We start from the raw sequence: 20,354 nt of genomic DNA on the forward strand, positions 1-20,354 counted from the left end.
TGGCATGAAGGAGAGCATGAGCCCATTCTTGTGGTGGACTGGAGAGGAGTGATATAACAGAGCATACTTTCACTGCCTCAGAGTGGTATGTGTGAGGCTTTAAGTCAAACATCAGTTCACATGACATGATGAAAGAATGGTATTTAGATCCTTGTCTTCCGTGAACAGTTCTGGTAGTGGTAGTTGGGGCTCAGGGGCTATGGGATGGTACTCAGGTAATGGTACCAGATGCGCTGCCACAGGTGGTTGTGGTACTGCTGGAGCAGGAGCGGCAGCTTTAATTGCAATTCTTGAACGGCTTGTGCAAGGCCAGTCACCTATCTAGTTAAGACGTTCAGCATCTCAGCAATTTCTGCAAGCTCAATATGTGGCTCAGATATTCTGTAAGGGTTTAGCAGAGGGAGCCCTGGATGCAGTAGAAGCTGAAGGTAGATTATCAATATCGCAGTACAGACAAGGTTGAGGACAAGGTTGAGGCAGGAACAAGGTTAGACAAGCCAGAGGGTCAGTTCAGGCAGCATAGGTTTGTAGTCAGTAAAACAGGCAGAAGGTCAATATCCAAAATACTATGGATTTGTATTAATATATAAGTTAAAAACACTGCATACATACATATACATACATATGTACACACCTTGTCATAAAACATATCCTTTTATCATGCACATCCACTTCCCAGTGCAGATGACAAATATCAACTTTCAAGATCCTGAAGATCCCCTGCATTGGATAGGGGAAAGGAGGGGAAAGAAGACTGCAGTGTGATGTCACCACAGGTGCACTTGATGTCACAAGGGGGCAGGAACTCCCTGTTAACACCCCCATAAAACACAGAGTGATATGAACTTAGAGTGGTATGAAAATACAGAGTAGTAACTTCTCTTTCCAATGTGGTGTCGTCTTACACCACTGTCATTAGTAGGTGACTGTCATAAAAATCTCCATCCTAATGTTTTTACTATATTGGGGCAGGGGCAGTGGCCATTATCAAAAGAGGGATCTCATGTCTGTTTAGATAGCAGATTATTGCTGTAGAAATGGGATTCACTTGTTTTGTAGGTGCCTTTTATTATGCTCTTAGCTATAAAAGTGGCCATAGCACCCTAAAATAGTAGGACAGTGTGACTAGTGACCCCAATTTTTTAAAAATGAGAGGCTCCACTTTCAAAGAATGGTTCACATGCTCAAGTGGCTATCCGCTGATGACCATGACATCAGTGATCACCTGATAGTATTACAGGCATATGGAACTACATCATGGCAAATGGTATGCCCTAATTTGCCCACCACCCCACAATACATAGACAAACTTGCGACCCCAAACAGCAATCCTGCTTTTTCAAATAAGTGGTCCTGTTTGTCACGCTGCTAGATGATTGTAATAACAATGACAAATACCTTACAGCATTGGCTCTATTTGGGGTTTCTGGCAATTTTCAAGAGGCTTTTATTACCGTTTCACCATAGAAATATACCATAAGACCCCTCATTTGAAATATTAAGGCCCCATGATTCAAATAAGGGTTTTTATATCCTTATAGCTATGAAGTGACTGTCATAGTAATAATGATAACCTGGCAGTAGCCGCTGGACTTATCTTGTTGTGTTGCTGATATTAGGGCTCTTAGATACACTTTTCTCTCAACTAATAAAACTTTTAACAATCTAAATAAATGTAAGGATTGGGAAAATTTAAAAATGTGGGATATTTTGTGAAATTCTATAGTCTAGGATGGCTTTTTTTACAGCTGTTTTATGTCGATAGCGGGAACTTAATCATAGGATAACAATTATGCTACAATCTCTCTGTTTAAAGAGACAGTAGCCAATCAGGTTATTTCAATTTAAACCATAGCAATTACATAGCTCTATAAAAAATACAAATATGTACAAACATATTATCAAATTAGGAAACAAGAAAGATTCCACATCCTAGAAACTTCATAACATTGTGACAAAGAACCACTGCAATACAAGCTTACATAAATCAAATATTACAAATTCCTAAGCACAATATGCAAATAAAAAAAAACAATCAGTAACACTAAGGGTGTGTTACTACTAGGGGGCGCACAGGACCTTATATGATTATTATGTAAATAGGCTAAGAGAGAAGAGAACAAGATATTACATATAATAACTATAATAAAATATACTATACGGAATAATGTAAACAAAAGTGAAACAATTCTTATAAATATGGGACTATGAGAAACAAAGGATACAACACAAATAATAACAAATACAGTAATAAGAAATTCCTGAAAGGTTCTTATCTGGAAATGCTGTCTTCTTCTGCAATGTTATATAGATGGTAAATGTCCCAATTGGGGTGGGTATAGTCCCAAATGATGAATGTGATCAAATACCAGGATGATCAATGATCAGGAACACAGATGATGACTGTCACAGCAAAACAGAATAATTTGAATAAAAAATGACATAATCCTCAACAATGTATTTCTTCAAAACATTAAAGGGACATGAAACCCAAACATTTCCTTTCATGATTCAGATATAGAATACAATTTTAAACAACATTCCAGTTTAATTCTATTATCTAATTTGCTTCATTCTTTAGATATCCCTGTTGAAGAAATAGCAATGCACATGGGAGAGCCAATCACACAAGGCATCTATGTGCAGCCACCAATCAGAAGCTACTGAACCTATCCAGATATGCATTTCAACAAATGATATCAAGAGAATTAGGCAAACTAGATAATAGAAGTAAATTGAAATTGCATGCTCTTTCTAAATCATAAAAAAATGGGTTTCATGTCCCTTTAATCAACATAGTAACTCATATTCCATTCCTGATTCAAAGTATAAGGGATTCTTGTTATTAATTTATAAATCCAAAATAATTTCTTTCTATGTAAGATTTTATAATTATTACTACCTCTAGGGGGCGGGGTTGCAATGTGAATGACCACAGATAATTTTGCATTAGTCATGTGTACATAATTAAAATGTCTAGCCATTGCTGCATCCTTTATGTAATTGTTAGCACCTCTAATACATATTTTATACCTATTAATTTTATGTTTATACTGCAAGATGGTTCATAGTGCCAAAAAAATAAATGTTATCTTCTGATTTTAAATTATCAATTGTAATTGAAAAATATAAATATAAAATACTAAATTATAATGTTTTGGGAAGGTGAACACATGATAAATGTGGGACAACAAAGTTTGGCTTTGAAATAATTAGGGACTTGTATTGCTATTTACTATGTACACCATAGAAAATTACACAAAAACATATTTGTTTTTTGCATTTCACATAGTGCCATTTTCCAATATTATGATATTTCTGCAAACTGAAGTTATTTTCTAAAAATGCTAGGTCTGCTTAAAGTGAAGGAAAAGTTTTAAGCTTTTAAATACATAAATTCATTACTTATTATTAGCATAATCTGATCGCTAAATTATACTTTCTATTACTTTTAAAATGATCAATGTACATACATTTATCTAAATGCTATGGTTTTGATGGCGACTACTCCCTCCCTCTAGTTCCTGCTTTGTTGGTCTGTGGCGTATAGAGCGGTCCCACCCGCTCTATACGTCTCTCAAAATCGTGTGCACGATGATCGGATCAGATCTTCTGATCAACCACGCCTGCGCAAATCGGGGATTCAACTGTACTGCACATGCGAGGCCATTATGCAAATGAGAAACGGGAGTGCGCAAGGGATTTAATATAAATAATAAAGAATAGCGCAGAATAGCGCATGCGCAGAGATAAAGGAGGCGGGTGATATGGAGTGACGGCCGCCTAACAGCCAGATCATCAATTGGATAATAGAAACACGTGATATAGCCAAAATACAAACTAAACAAAAACGGGCTGAATTTGTGTACCAGCAGTAATTGATTTAAAACGCTAATAACTCGAATTACACTAAAATTTAGAAGGTTTGATGAATGAAAGTCATACTGATTTTAAACAAAGAATGACAAACTGGATCGGCATCAAGGCAAGTTTACCTTCACTTTAAACAAAAAGAGGTATAGGCAAACACAGCCTTCATCACAGAGTAAATACGCTGCCGAAGAGGATTGAGTGAAAGATTATACTTTATTGTTATATTACTTAAAAGTTAATAGTCAATAAGGAACATCATAGTCTAAGTAAGACCTCTAATGCTTTTCACGCAACAAACTGTGCTTTATAAAAGCATATTTTCCAAGCATTAACACTTTGGGGTAGATTTATTAAAAGGCGAGCGGACATGATTTGCTGTAGCGAATCATTTCTGCTCGACCTCGCTAAATGCCGACAGCATACGCTGTCAGCATTTATCATTGCACAAGCATTTCTGGTGAAATTGTGCAATGCCGCTCCCTGCTCACTGCCGACTAATCTGCCGTTAGCAAGGGTCGTAAATCATTCCAATCAGATCAGGATGATTTCAGTCCACCACCTAAAAGGTCTTATGACCGCTGATTCTTAACTTCCATTTCAGGCGGACTGAAACGATGGGGCTCCAAAGCATCATCCACTGCTTAATAAATGGAGCCCTTTATGTCAGGTCTCTAAAATAGAAAAAATGTTTAGCTGTATTTTGTGGTGTGCAACACTTCCCTCACCACTTGTATTCTCACCACTTGTATTATGAGTGCTTTAAAAATACAGGGGAGGGGGGAGGCCTAAAAAAAAGTTGGCACTGTGAAGATTCTATGTAGGGTTGCACCAATACCAATACTAGTATCGGTATCGGTGCCAATTCCAAGTATTTGCATGAGTACTTGTACTCGTGCAAATGCACCGATACTTAAACCGATACCTCCACTTCCTACCCATAAACCATCTTGTGGCATTTTTCAAACTGCATGTTCCAATTTCATTTTAAGCTGGAGTCGAGATTTAACTAAAACTTGTTCACTTCTGTTCTGCCAATACAAATTGCTGTTATTTGTATTATTGTACGTCAGAGCAGTGCTCCAAAAGCCGCTACTATACAGCTGGAAGCCTACCTGGGAGAGACCTCTGTACCTAGTTCAGGCAAACCCCTGAAGTACTGGGCAGTTAATAAACTGAGATTTCCAGCTCTGGCTAAAATGGCCCAAAAATATCTTTTTGCCCCATGCAGTAGTGTGAAAAGTGAAAGACTGTCCAGCTTAGTGTCAAATGTCCTTACTGATAGCAGAAACAGACTTATAGAAAATGCAGAGGTGCTTCTGTTTCTTAAAGGGACAGTCTACACCAGAATTTTTACTGTTTTAAAAGATAGATAATCCCTTTATTACCCATTCCCCAGTTTTGCATAACCAGCTCAGTTATATTAATGTACTTTTAACCTCTGTGATTATCTTGTATCCAAGCCTCTGCAAACTGCCCCTTTATTTCAGTTCTTTTGACAGACTTGCAGTTTAGCCAATCAGTGCCTGCTCCCAGATAACTTCACGTGCATGAGCACAGTATTATCTATATGAAATACATGAACTAACACCCTCTAGTGGTGAAAAACTGTTAAAATGCATTCTGAAAAGAGGTGGCCTTCAAGGTCTAAGAAATTAGCATATGAACCTCCTAGGTTAAGCTTTCAACTAAGAATACCAAGAGAACAAAGAAAAATTGGTGATACAAGTAAATTGGAAAATTGTTTAAAATTACATGCCCTATCTGAATCAGGAAAGTTTATTTTGGACTAGACTGTCCCTTACTTGCCACTAACTTTTGAAAAATTATTCTAAGCCTTGGCCTTGGAAAAATATAAAGACCAGTCCTATTTTCTGTTGAGTCAGTAGAATGCAAATGCCCCATTTTTCTCAAAGGGGATTACTGGGACACTCCTTCTCCAATATCTTTCTCATAATTAAATTATATTATTTTGTATTAAATACAAATGTCAGATTGATATTATATAGGCCAGCAGTCGCCAACCAGAGGTCCATGGACCACTGGTGGTCCACGAGAAGATGTTGGTGGTCCTTGACACCATCAAGAAGGATGGTGTCACCCCTGTTTTGCCACAACTCCCTACAGTGCCTGGCTGGACATCATTGAAAACTGACGGAGGAGTCAAATTAAGATCTCTCTATGCACATTGCGTAGTACTGCGCAACTTGCGTAGCTAGATTGTATTTTTAAATTCTCCCACCCGGTGCACTGTTCAGAGGAAGATGCTTTCATTCTAAAGCCAGCAGAGGTTGGTATAGTCTTGGCTTGAAATAGTGGAATTAAAGTATATTAAAAAAGAAAATCTTACTTTTTTTTCATATTTCATTTATTTTCTTCCCTTACACGTCTCTTTGTAAATGTTTTCCTAATTCCTTAGATAGACTTACATCACTGTTTGTCTTCCTCCCCTCCATCTTGTTTATTTTAATTAAATATGAATTATTTTTCATTCTAATAATTTTCATGCGCACAAAGCCATTCAACCTGAATTCCAGTAATTGCCATCCAGCAGATCAGCCATATCCCACCAGTATAAGTATTAGATATTACTATTAGATTGCCAGTAACATCAGTCATGGTTAGGTCACATCCATATTGAGAGCTTTCTAATATAAACTTAATTTATGACTCCAATGTCTGTCCATGATCATAAGTAGTTTTGAATAATTCCTAAATAGTTGGCACTCACCCTTCATCTGTCATTTTGAAGTATTTTCTCAGTTCTCTCATTCAGTTAGCAAATTCCAAAAATTAATTCTTAAAAATGTGTAAATATATACATAATGTAAACTTAGCTATGGTTATACTAGTTATGTACAGTATGTGTATGTGTGTGTATATATATATATATATATATATATATATATATATATATATATATATATATATATATATATATATATATATATATATGTATATATATATATACACACACACACACATTATAGAGGTTTGTACATTTAAAAAAAAAATCATGTTAGAGGTCCACGGGATTCAAAATTGTGAGTGTATTGGTCCCTGAGGCCCGAAAGGTTGGCGACCACAGATATAGGCACCCTACAATCCAATGGCATCCAGTAATCACCCCTTTAAATTGAAGCTTTCAAGCCCCAGCTGCTGCAGCTGTTATTTATTGTTGTCATTAATTATTAATATATTTTATTGTAATATTTTTATTCATGAACATGTTCTGTGAACTTTGTGACAACAATCAAATAAAACTGTTTTATTATTTTAAAATGTCTTTTGAGTTACAGTTCATAACTATAAAGAAGCTATCTTAAATCATTAGTCTGTATTGTGCTTGGTAAACTGTCATGTGACATTAAAAAATAAGTATCTGTAATTGGTATTGGTGAGTATTTGAAAAAAAGTATGGGTACTTGTACTCGATCTTAAAAAAATGGTATTGTTGCAACCCTATTTCTATGGTTATCATTTTTTGCCATCCACATGATATACCTAATTGTGTGCTATCTTTTGGACAAGTTCACACAAAGAATAATGCACCCTTCTTAATTATTTTGCTTCAATTGTAATCTAGTCCAGCAATGGCCAATTTCCTAACTCATAAGGCACACATATGAATACTTGAGAAGCCTTAACCCCTTCAGTACGGTGGCAAGTGTAAACAATTGGAACAAAGTTTTGACTTAAAAATAATGTGAAACATGAAGTTACATGATGTTATGGTATCTGTATTGTTTGGGACGTAGTCTAAGGAAGGCGTGAGTGGTCAGAGCTGTTGTATACCAGCTGGGAAAATAAAGCCGAGTTGGCGTCCGCAGTTGTAGCGTGGAATCCGTAGAACTATAGTCGAAGTAAGGAAGGCTTAGTACAAGGTTTGAGTAATGAGACATGGAAGGTCGGATGAATACGGTAGTGATCTGGGAGTTGCAGAGTGACTGCGTTAGTATTACCGACTTTAACAATAAGAAAGGGGCCAACATAGAGTTGGGTAAATTTACGAGCAGGGGTGCGTAACTTCAGGTGACGGGTGGACAGCCAGACCCTGTCCCCCACCTTGTACCGAGGGGCAGGTCTATGACGAAGATCATAGTAATGTTTATGCTGTCTTTGAGCTAGCAAGATGTTGTCATGGAGAAGTTGGAAGTTTTGTGTCAGGTTATTCACAATATCATCGGAAAAAGGACAAGAAGATTGAGTGTTGGGCAGTAGGTGGAAGTATGGGTGGAACCTGTAGTTCGCAAAAAAATGGAGAAGTTTTGGTAGAATGATTAATTAAATTATTATAAGCAAATTCTGCAGTGGCCAAGTAGTTGATTTATTTATCTTGTTGTTGGGAACAGTAAGTTCTCAAATACTGTTCTAAACACTGGTTAGTTCTTTCACATTGACCATTCATTTGCGGATGATATGAAGTAGTAAGTTTTCTGTCAATGTCCAATCTGGACAAAGTGATGTCCAAAATCTAGAGGTGAACTGACTACCTCTATCAATGAGGATAGAAGATGGCAACTCATGTAATTTGACAATGTTGTTCAAAAATACTTCTGCTGTCTGGGATGCCATGGGGAGAGCCATAAAAGGAAGAAAATGAGCCATCTTAGTAAATAAGTCGATTACAACTAAAATGGTGGTGTAGGAAGATGATTTGGGTAAGTCTACATTGAAATCTATGGCTAAATCTTTCCAAGGCTTACTAGGTACTGGTAGGGACATAAGTAGCCCGTACGGTCTTTGACGGTCCTTTTTTTATTCGATACATAGATAACAGTTCTCGATGTAAGATTTGACAGTCTCAACCATCTTTGGCCACCAATATGATCTTTTGAGAAGGTTTATGGTACTGTGTACTCTGGGATGTTGGCTTAGCATGGAATCATGTGAAATTCGAAGAATGGTATCTTGCATAGCAGGATGTATGTACAACAAGTTTCCAAAATAGAATAAGCTATCCTGCTGTTTTCTTAATTTGTAAGTCTGAGGTAACAAGTCCTGTTCTTGTGCTACTCGAATAGTATGGAGTAAGTTAGTAGTGAGGGCAATAAAATGCACTGGGGGAATAACAGTGGTGGATATCTTAGGTTGGATAGGAAGTGAATCCTTTCTTGACAAGGCATCAGCCTTCAAGTTCTTAGAGCCAGGACGGTATACTATATGATAGTGGAACCTAGAGAAATACAGACTCCATCTGACTTGTCTGGCAGACAAAGTATGATTAGTTTGGAGGTATACTAGTTTTTGTGGTCGGTGTATATCAGAATAGGTAAAGTAGTGCCCTCAAGCAAATGCCTCCAGTGTTCTAGTGAGTACTTGATTGATAGCAATTCCTTGTCTCCAACTGGGTAGTTTAACTCAGAAGGAGATAAGGAATGGGAAAAAAAGCTACAGGATGTACAGGCTGAGTTAAAGATTTTCGTTGGGATAGAATGGCACCAATGGCAAAAGCTGAGGCATCTACCTACAGAATGTATTGGCAGGTGGGGTCAGGGAACTGCAATATGGTGTCAGGGATTTATCTCTTTTCATGCTGTACCTTTAAGAAAGTGAACTCACTAGCCCTATTTAAGGCTCCTCCCAACAGAACTCATTGCTTGGTAATTTGTTGCTCAGTGACAAGCTGCTTCTGAAGAGACCTAGCCGTTTATACAACTTTGTATTTCAACTTATTGCTCTCTAAACTCACCCTGAGTTTCTGCCTACTTGAATCAACCTGCAGATGCTCTTTTGTGCCTGAAGATTTTCATTGTTTATTCAGTCAGAGATTTCTCAGTCTCTCTCCTGTATTGAGGTTGCTCCCTGCAGCGTGTGACGTCACGCCCGACATTCTCCCGCCGCGGTTCTCTGTCAAGCTCACTGTGATACCGCTGGGACTTGTTGCTGTCTGGTAGCAGTATTACTCTGCTCAATTGCCATCTCCTGTAATACTGGTCTGTATATATTGCATTGTATGAACTGTGTGTATCGCTGCAACTTCATTACACTTATGCCTGCTATATTAACTGTGTAACTCTCTCTTGCTGGAGATTCATATTCGCTTCAGATATCAAATATGCACTAAACTATTACTTCTAATTACCAACTTGCATACAAATAACTGTGACAAAGATTCATATTGCTACCATCTCTCATTAACGGACTGCCTAAGCATACTTTAATCCTTATAACAATTAACCTTCATTCTGCTTGAAAAGAACTGTTTGCATTAACCTCAACTTTACCTGTTTCATGAGATAAACACAGCATCTTATACTCTGATTGAACAAGTTTGGAAATAACCAATATTCATTATCAAAGTATGGTTTACATAATGCCCACAGCTTGATTTATTTAGATAACAAAGTACTGTGTGAATTTTGGTGTGTTTGCTAAAGCCTGCTGCATAAACTATTTTACACTGCTTGTGTGTGTGAATCAAGGCACCTGCAGTGATTAACTCTTTCACTACTGTTGAATTTACATTCCTTTAAAATTTACTCTCTTTTCTGCTGCTAGCAGTTATTGTTGCGTGAAGGTTCCGTTTTCACTCAGCTACCCTGCTGTAGTGACCCTCAGATCAATGAGCATATCAGGGTTCCCTTAAGTTCAATCTGTGGGAATCCGAGGTAAGGTGTGAGACTGAGTGGTCCTGCATAAGCAGTAAGCTGTAGAAGTAGTGTTCTCTAAAACAACTTAACATAGCTTAACATATTACCAAGCCTTAAAAAAGGAATACTACTAACAGCTAAAATCATGGATGTAAGTGAACTGTCCAGGAGAGTTGGTTCTTTAGCTCAGAGTATGGATCACATGATTCAAGGCTTAAGGGATATTCAATTAGAGAATCAGAATATAATTTTTTTTATTAATGATCACCTTGCTAACAAAACACCTAATTTTGAGTCAACCCCAGAACCCATTGTTAGTCCACCTGAAAAGTTCTCTGGGGACAGATCTATGTTCAGGGATTTCAGGAATTCCTGCACTCTGCTTTTTACTTTGAAACCTAAGTCATACCCAACTGACAGGATTAGAGTTCTGGTTGTGATTTCATTTCTCAGAGGTGAGGCCAGGTCTTGGGCCAATGCTTTTTATGAAAAAAATGATCCTATCCTAAATTCCCTAGAAGATTTTTTTTCTGCTATGTCTCTCTTATATGAAGATCACAATAGAAAAAATACTGCTGAAACTGCCATTAGATCTTTAAGGCAGGGAAAAAGAATGGTAGAAGATTACATTACTGAATTTAAAAGATGGGCTCCTGACACCCTTTGGAATATTCCTGCTCTACGCAATCAGTTCCGTCTGGGGCTCAATGATGCTGTTAAGGATGAGTTGGCAAGGGGTGTGATTCCAGAGGACTTGGATGCCTTGATGACTCTCTCTATTGGCATAGATTGTCGACTTAGGGAAAGGAAGTCAGAAAGATCTTATTCGGAGAATACCAGCAGAAGAACCCCCAATTATTATCACTCAACTCCTACCACAGTAATCACTAGACCCATAGAAGAACCCATGGATGTTGCAGTTATTAGGGGACCCTTGAGACCTGAAGAGAAAACAAGACGTAAGCTTCTAAACTTATGTCTATACTGTGCTGAAAAGAACCATGCAGTTAGGGACTGTCCCTCTCTGATTCGACAAAAGAAGGGTAAGACTTCATCCAATGACCATACAGTTAATTTGGTTGACAGCATAAAATCTCATCTATCTATTTATGTCTCCTTACAGTGGTCCCATCAGAAGATAAACGTTCAGGCCATAATTGACTCTGGGGCTTCTGGGAATTTTGCTGATAACACTTTTGTTGTTAATAATCACATACCACTAATAAAAAAGAATGTTGCACTAGCTATTCGTCTGGTTGACGGTTCATTCTTTAGCTCTGGTCCCATAACTCACCACACTATCCCACTCAAAGTGGTTACCCCTTCAGGACACACAGAGCTTATTTCCTTTGATGTTCTTCCATCTTCTGTTTATCCACTAATCCTTGGATTGAATTGGTTAATAAAGCATAATCCCACTATATCGTGGTCTACAGCATTAGTAGTTTTTGATTCAAATCACTGTAAACAATCCTGTTTTGGGGTACATACACTTTGTCAAATCACTGAACATAAGTTACCAGAATGCTATAGTGAATTTGCTGATGTTTTTGATAAAAAAGAGGCTGAGTCCTTACCTCCACACAGAGACTATGACTGTCCTATTGATCTTATACCTGGAAGCTCCATACCATATGGTCATATATATCTGTTGTCACAGCCAGAGTTAAATCATTTAAAAGAATATTTAGATAATAACTTGAAAAAAGGCTTTATTAGACTTTCCACCTCCTCTGCAGCTGCAGCAATGTTCTTTGTAAAAAACAAGGATGGCAGTCTTAGGCCTATCATCGATTATAGGCAGTTGAACAAATGCACAAAAAAGAACAGATACCCCCTGCCCCTCATACCTGAACTTATTGAACGTTTACAAGGTGCCACAGTTTTTACTAAACTTGACCTCAGAGGTGCTTACAATTTGATCAGGATGAGGGCAGGGGATGAATGGTTAACTGCATTCCGTACTAGATACGGTTTGTATGAATACACTGTAATGCCCTTCGGGGTTGTGCAATGCCCCTGCGACATTTCAATGTTTTATAAATGATGTCTTTCATGATTTGTTAGATGTCTGTATTGTCGTATACTTGGATGACATCTTGGTTTATTCAAATTCTCTACAGGCTCACATTGTACATGTCAAACAAGTATTAACACGTTTAAGGGCACACCATCTCTATGCAAAGCTTGAAAAGTGTATTTTTAATACAAACACCATATCATTCCTTGGTTACTGCATCTCACCAGCTGGAATTTCAATGGAGTCAAGCAAAGTGGAAGCTATTACTAACTGGCCTATTCCACGTAATAAAAAAGATGTTCAAAGATTCCTTGGCTTTGCGAACTTTTATAGAAAGTTCATTAACGATTTCTCTCTTATTGTCAGACCTCTCACTACGCTAACACGTAAGCAAGTCAAGTTTGTTTGGAATCAAGATGCTGATCATTCCTTTAATATTCTAAAAACTAAATTTGTCTCAGCCCCTATTTTACAATTTCCAGATCCCACATGTCAATTTACGCTGGAAGTTGATGCTTCTGACTTTGCTGTGGGGGCTGTTTTATCTCAAAGACGTTCTGAAAAAGAACCTTTGCATCCTGTCTCCTATTATTCTAGAACTATGAGTTCAGCAGAGATTAATTATGGAATTGGTGATAAGGAACTTCTTGCAATCAAATCAGCTTTGGAGTTTTGGCGACACCTCCTAGAGGGTGCAACATATCCAATCACCATCTATACTGATCACCGTAATTTAGAATATTTAAAATCAAACAAGACCCTTACTGCTCGCCAGTTTTGATGGAGTTTGTTCTTTTTTCGTTTTGATTATGTTATAACTTATAGACCAGGATCCAAAAATATGAAAGCCGATGCTCTTTCTAGAAAAGACCCTCGTCCTACTGATGTGGTTTCTCCTTCATCTATCATACCTTTGGATAGAATTATTTGTCTAACAACTGATTTTAAAACCATTGTACAAGAACATTTAAAGAATGATTCATCTTTGGATCATTTGGATTTACTAAAACATTCGGACAACTTATACTACCATGCACTCTGTTATATATACCCCCTTCTCTCAGGAATGAGATACTTGCCTCTGCCCACGACTCCTTATTGGCTGGTCATCCTGGAGTTCATAGAACTACTCATTTGATTAAAAGGAATTACTGGTGGCCTAAGATGCATGATACTATTAAACAGTACATTGAATCCTGTATGGTATGTACAACTAAGAAACATCACCATAAGAGTCCCTATGGTTACCTTCTCTCTTTACCAGTACCAGACAGACCGTGGGCAGCGATTGCTATGGATTTCATCGTTGATCTACCTTCATCAGCTAATTATAACACCATATTAGTAGTAGTGGACTTATTTTCTAAAATGGCACATTTCCTACCACATAGAGGATTGCCTACATCTTCAGAAACTGCTTCACTTTTTCTGAATCACATTGTGAAATTACATGGTCTACCTGAGACAATTACCACAGATAGAGGTACGCAATTCACTTCAATGTTTTGGAATCAACTGTGCTCCTCTCTCAACATTACCAAACGTTTGAGTACCGCTTATCATCCACAAACAAATGGTCAAACAGAAAGGACAAATCAAACATTAGAGCAGTACCTTCGTTGCTATTGCACTCAACAACAAGATAACTGGCATTCCCTACTTGCTACTGCCGAATTTGCCCATAATAATGCCGTAAATTCATCAACTAAAATGACACCATTTTACATCAACTACGGATTTCATCCCTCATATTACCCAAATCGGATCAACAATTCCGACATGCCTATAGTTAATGATCTTGTTAACACCATTACCACCAATTTCACAACATTGAAACAAGTCTTACTAGAAGCTCAGGCTGTTCAGAAACACCATTATGAGCTACGTTGATCCAAGCCCCCAGATTACAAGATTGGCGACAAAGTCTGGTTAAGCACTAAACATCTACGGTTACAAGTTCCATCTAAAAAACTCGCTTCTCTATATTTAGGGCCTTATCCAATACAAAAGGTCATCAATGTTAATGCTGTAACACTTAAGCTACCAGATTCTCTAAAGATACATCCCACATTCCACGTTTCTCTTTTGAAACCGTACAATACAATCAGAGACACGACTCAGAATGACACGGTGGATCCTTCAGTTATTGATGGCATGGAGTATGAGATTGAGTCCATCCTAGACTCTCGTTACCATCATAATCAGCTTCAATATCTTGTCAGTTGGAAAGGGTTTGGTCCGGAGGAGGACTCTTGGGAACCTTCCACTAATGTCTCTGCACCACGTCTTGTCTCCTTGTTTCATCGTAGAAATCCTGATCGTCCTGGTCCTTGATCCGCGGAGCGGCTCCTTGGGGGGGGTGTCCTGTCAGGGATTTATCTCTTTTCATGCTGTACCTTTAAGAAAGTGAACTCACTAGCCCTATTTAAGGCTCCTCCCAACAGAACTCATTGCTTGGTAATTTGTTGCTCAGTGACAAGCTGCTTCTGAAGAGACCTAGCCGTTTATACAACTTTGTATTTCAACTTATTGCTCTCTAAACTCACCCTGAGTTTCTGCCTACTTGAATCAACCTGCAGATGCTCTTTTGTGCCTGAAGATTTTCATCGTTTATTCAGTCAGAGATTTCTCAGTCTCTCTCCTGTATTGAGGTTGCTCCCTGCAGCGTGTGACGTCACGCCCGACATTCTCCCGCCGCGGTTCTCTGTCAAGCTCACTGTGATACCGCTGGGACTTGTTGCTGTCTGGTAACAGTATTACTCTGCTCAATTGCCATCTCCTGTAATACTGGTCTATATATATTGCATTGTATGAACTGTGTGTATCGCTGCAACTTCATTACACTTATGCCTGCTATATTAACTGTGTAACTCTCTCTTGCTGGAGATTCATATTCGCTTCAGATATCAAATATGCACTAAACTATTACTTCTAATTACCAACTTGCATACAAATAACTGTGACAAAGATTCATATTGCTACCATCTCTCATTAACGGACTGCCTAAGCATACTTTAATCCTTATAACAATTAACCTTCATTCTGCTTGAAAAGAACTGTTTGCATTAACCTCAACTTTACCTGTTTCATGAGATAAACACAGCATCTTATACTCTGATTGAACAAGTTTGGAAATAACCAATATTCATTATCAAAGTATGGTTTACATAATGCCCACAGCTTGATTTATTTAGATAACAAAGTACTGTGTGAATTTTGGTGTGTTTGCTAAAGCCTGCTGCATAAACTATTTTACACTGCTTGTGTGTGTGAATCAAGGCACCTGCAGTGATTAACTCTTTCACTACTGTTGAATTTACATTCCTTTAAAATTTACTCTCTTTTCTGCTGCTAGCAGTTATTGTTGCGTGAAGGTTCCGTTTTCACTCAGCTACCCTGCTGTAGTGACCCTCAGATCAATGAGCATATCAGGGTTCCCTTAAGTTCAATCTGTGGGAATCCGAGGTAAGGTGTGAGACTGAGTGGTCCTGCATAAGCAGTAAGCTGTAGAAGTAGTGTTCTCTAAAACAACTTAACATATCTTAACATATGGGTGCTGTTGTAAATGCCTTTTTGAGATAATCAAAGGGAAGTTGGGCATCATGTGTCCATTTATATGCAGTATTTTTACCTGTAAGCCTAGTTAATGGTTTAACAATGGCTGAGAAGTTTTTGATGAACTTAACGGTAAAAATTTGAAAACCCCAAGAAACTCTGAAGTTCCTTTTTGTTGGTTGGCTGGGGCCAATGAATGATAGTGGATACTTTGTTGTCTTCCATATGAATGCCTTGTGGTATAATTCGGTATCCAAGAAATGATATCTCTTGGGAATGGAAAGTGCATTTTTCAGGTTTGGCGTAAAGATGATGGGATCTTAATCTGAGAGTACAGTACTAACATGTTGTATATGATCTTGCGGAGTATCCGAATAGATGAGAATATATGATGACGCAAACATCTAATAAATCACGAAAAATTACGTTGATAAAATTCTGAAAAGTATTGGGGGCATTGCAGAGCCCGAATGGCATCACAGTATATTCATACAGTCCGTACCTTGTACGGAATGCAGTGAGCCATTCGTCACCACTTCTAATACGTATGAGATTATAGACACCCCTAATATCTAATTTAGTTTATATGGTGGCTGTAGTCAGGCGCTCAAGTAGTTTGGGGATCAAGGACAGAGGGTAATGGTTCTTTATGGTGAGTTTATTTAATTGTCTATAGTCCATAATAGGACGTATGGAATTATCCTTATTTTGGACAAAAAATATACCTGCTCCCGCAGGAGAAGTGGACGGTCTTATAAACACTTTTTTGAGGTTTTCATCCAGATATTCCTTGAGATAGGTTAATTCAGACTGTGAGAGTGGATATATGTGACCATAAGGAACTGAAGAACCGGGCAATAAATCTATGGGACAATCAAATTCCCTATGTAGAGGAAGAGATTCTGCCTCTTTTTTGTCAAATACATCTAGGAATTGTGTGTATTCGTTTGGAATGACTATCTTGGGCGACGGTTTGTGTGTAACTTCCTGTCCAGCAGAAAGAGTTGTGAAACAGGAGTGTTAACAGTGTGAAGAATTGAACTGTACATGTGAAGTATTCCAATCTATAGTGGGTTGATGGAATTTCAGCCATTTTAACCCTAAAATTACAGGGAAAATGGAGATGGAGTAATATCGAAAGTAAGTAATTCAGCATGTCCTGATTCAGTAGTAACTAGTATGGGGGTTGTATGATGTGTAATTGGTCCGTTGGAAACATGGGTGCCATCAAACACACAAAGTAAAAAAGGAGAATATTTTTTGATAACAGGAATTTTATTTAAACAAACAATCTCAGAATCAATAAAGTTTCCTGAGGCTCCCGAATCAATAATGGCCTTCAAGCTTGTCTGATGCTGATCCCACTGTAGGGAAAGAGGAAGTTCACAATAAGTATTTGTATGATTAGAAGTGGGTATTATATTAGGTAGTCTGTTAGGCTTACCTTTTTTATTCCTGGCAAGGTTAGGACATTCCTTAACCTTGTGAGCCTTGGAAGCACAATAAAGACATAGGTTGTTTGCCCTTCTTCTCAATTTTTCTTCAGGCTTGAGGGGGCCCTTAATGAAGCCAAACTCCATAGCTTCTTCTGTAACCTTAGGAGGCAGATACATTTTTGGAGTATTTCTTATAGGAGGGGTTTCGAGGGAGAACCTCTCCTTTTTGCGTTTTCTGAGACGTTGATCTATGTTTATGGCTATGGCCATTAGGGCATCCAGTGACTCAGGTATATCAGTCCTACAGAGCTCGTCCTTCAGGCCCTCCGATAGTCCTAAACGGAATTGATTCCTAAGCGAGATGTTATTCCACTCAGTATTCTTTGATAATCTCTTAAACTCTGCAATATAGTCTTCTACAGGCCTTTTTCCCTGCCTCAGAGCTCTCATTTGGTTTTCTGAAGTGAGCTGTTTGCATGGATCATCATAAAGTAGTGCCATAGCATGGAAAAAGACCTGTAGGTAATCTAAGATGGGATCATTCTGTTCATAGTAACTGTTAGCCCAAATTCTGGGTTCTGCTCTCAGGAAGGAGATAACAGTAAGAACTTTTTGTTGTTCTGTGCTATAAGTCTTGGGTCTCATAGTGAATAATAATGAACAGGCATTTCTAAATTCCCTGAAACTACTCCTATCCCCAGAGAAAATATCAGGAAGAGATACTATGGGGTCTTGAACTTGATCAGGGCAGACATGTTTTGGTGCAGCTGTACCTTTAATGATGTCTTTTATTGTCTGGTTCTCTAGTTGCAACTCTCTGAGTCCCTGAGAAATGAGATCAACTCTCTGTGAGAGATTCACTACATGGTTTGACAGTTCTGCTTGATCCATCATATTTTAGGCTTGTTAATATGTTATGGTATCTGTATTGTTTGGGGCGTAGTCTAAGGAAGGCGTGAGTGGTCAGAGCTGTTGTATCCCAGCTCGGAAAATAGAGCCGAGTTGGTGTCCACAGTTGTAGCGTGGAATCCGTGGAACTATAGTCGAAGTAAGGAAGGCTGCAGCACTGCGATGCAGGAAAGGCTTGCTTCCAATCTGAACTCCGGAAAGTAAGGGAGTAACAGGTAAAAATTAACAAGCAATGTGGAAGTCAATAGCTGGGGCTTATAAAGGAGCTAGATCCCTCCTCCAATTAACGGTGTATACACTGACTGACAGACAATACATGACACATGATCATCACTGCGATCTTGTGATTCCAATGTTGGGATTAGATCCTGGGTTACTGCCTACAATGCCAGGCACATCCTCCAGTTGTATTTTTCGTTTAGTGAAAGCCGGAAAGTGCAGGACACTAAACAAGTTGGGATGTTTCATGCCATCATAAGGACGTTAAAGCCCTGCTCTGTTCAAATGGCATTAAAGGGTATAAAGGGGTTAAGGGACACATATACCTTTTATTTTTTTTATAAACACAAACAATAATATATTTCCTAACAATGCCCTCATTTTTATTTTTGCTTCTTCCATATAAACTTGCACAGAAGGCTGATAGTCGGCCATCTCTGATCTAGCCTTTAGGGTCCACGTACTATTCAGCAAGTGGATTAGCCTCCCAACTTGGGAACCTGTCCTACTATTGCACAAGGACTTCCTTGTGCAATGCCGCCCCAAATTGGTAAAAAGAAAACAGGGCCTGTCAATGATTTCTCTCTTATGACCTCTGATTCTTATATTGCGGTAAGGCCTGCATGGACTCCAAAGCAGCATCCAATGCTTAGTACATAGAGCCAACACACATGCACGCTCTTGAGCCTACCTCAGTATGCTCTCATGAAAAGGAGTGAAGTTTCAATAAAAGAAACAGTCTAATAAATGTTTACTTTTGACGTCTGTGTCCCTTTAAAGGTATAGGAAACTCCAAAATTTTCTTTCATGATTCAGATAGAACATACCATTTAAAACAACTTTCCAATTTACTTCTGTTATCAAATTTGCTTAATTCTCTTGTTATCCTTTGCTGAAGGAACTGCATTGCACTACTGGCAGCTAGCTGAACTCATCCAGTTAGCCAATCACAAGAGACAGGCATGCATAAGCAGCTAGCTCCCTCTAGTGTAGGATATGTGCGTATACTTTTTCATAAAAGAGATACCAAGATAAAAAACACATTTGAAAATAGAAATGAATTTAAAAGTGTATTAAAATTCCATACTCTATCTGAATCATGCTAGTTTAATTTTGACTTTCCTATCCCTTTAATGTAATTTTTAAAACATAATTTTTATATAAATAAAGCCTCTGAAATTGAACACTTCTATAGTATAACGTATATAGCTTTATTTTAAATCATTATTAAATCTGGTAAACATTTTCATTAATAAAAACAGACAGTCAAACTGTACCTATACAGAGAATATAAAAAAAAATGTTATTCATTTTTGCCATTGTATAAAAAAAGGCAAACAGACTACATACAAAATGAGTTTGTGGATATTTGTACTTCAACCTCATGGTGCTGCTTTAAATGCAACAAAAACCTCTACAAGGATAAATACTATATTTAAAAAAAATGCAAACCACAGGGAGTTGCTTCCCTACAGAGTTTACAAAGCAATTTCATTGGAAATCTCATTATAGCTTCTCTGTCTCAAAGTGTTTGCAAAGTTTGCAAAGTACTAAAATGTTTTCAAAGCAATATAACCTCTTTCCTACGGCAGGTTCTTCAATTTCTATGTTTAATCCTACAATAACCTCAATCTTCCTATTAATATAGCATTCTGTCTCTTCACAGACCTAAGAAAAAAAATTCTTCAATTATTAAAGCGGACCTTGTTTTATCTGACATTCACACTACATCTCCCCTGCTTGTACAACAAT

Source organism: Bombina bombina, chromosome 10 (assembly GCF_027579735.1).
Source record: "Bombina bombina isolate aBomBom1 chromosome 10, aBomBom1.pri, whole genome shotgun sequence".
Taxonomy (NCBI): domain Eukaryota; kingdom Metazoa; phylum Chordata; class Amphibia; order Anura; family Bombinatoridae; genus Bombina; species Bombina bombina.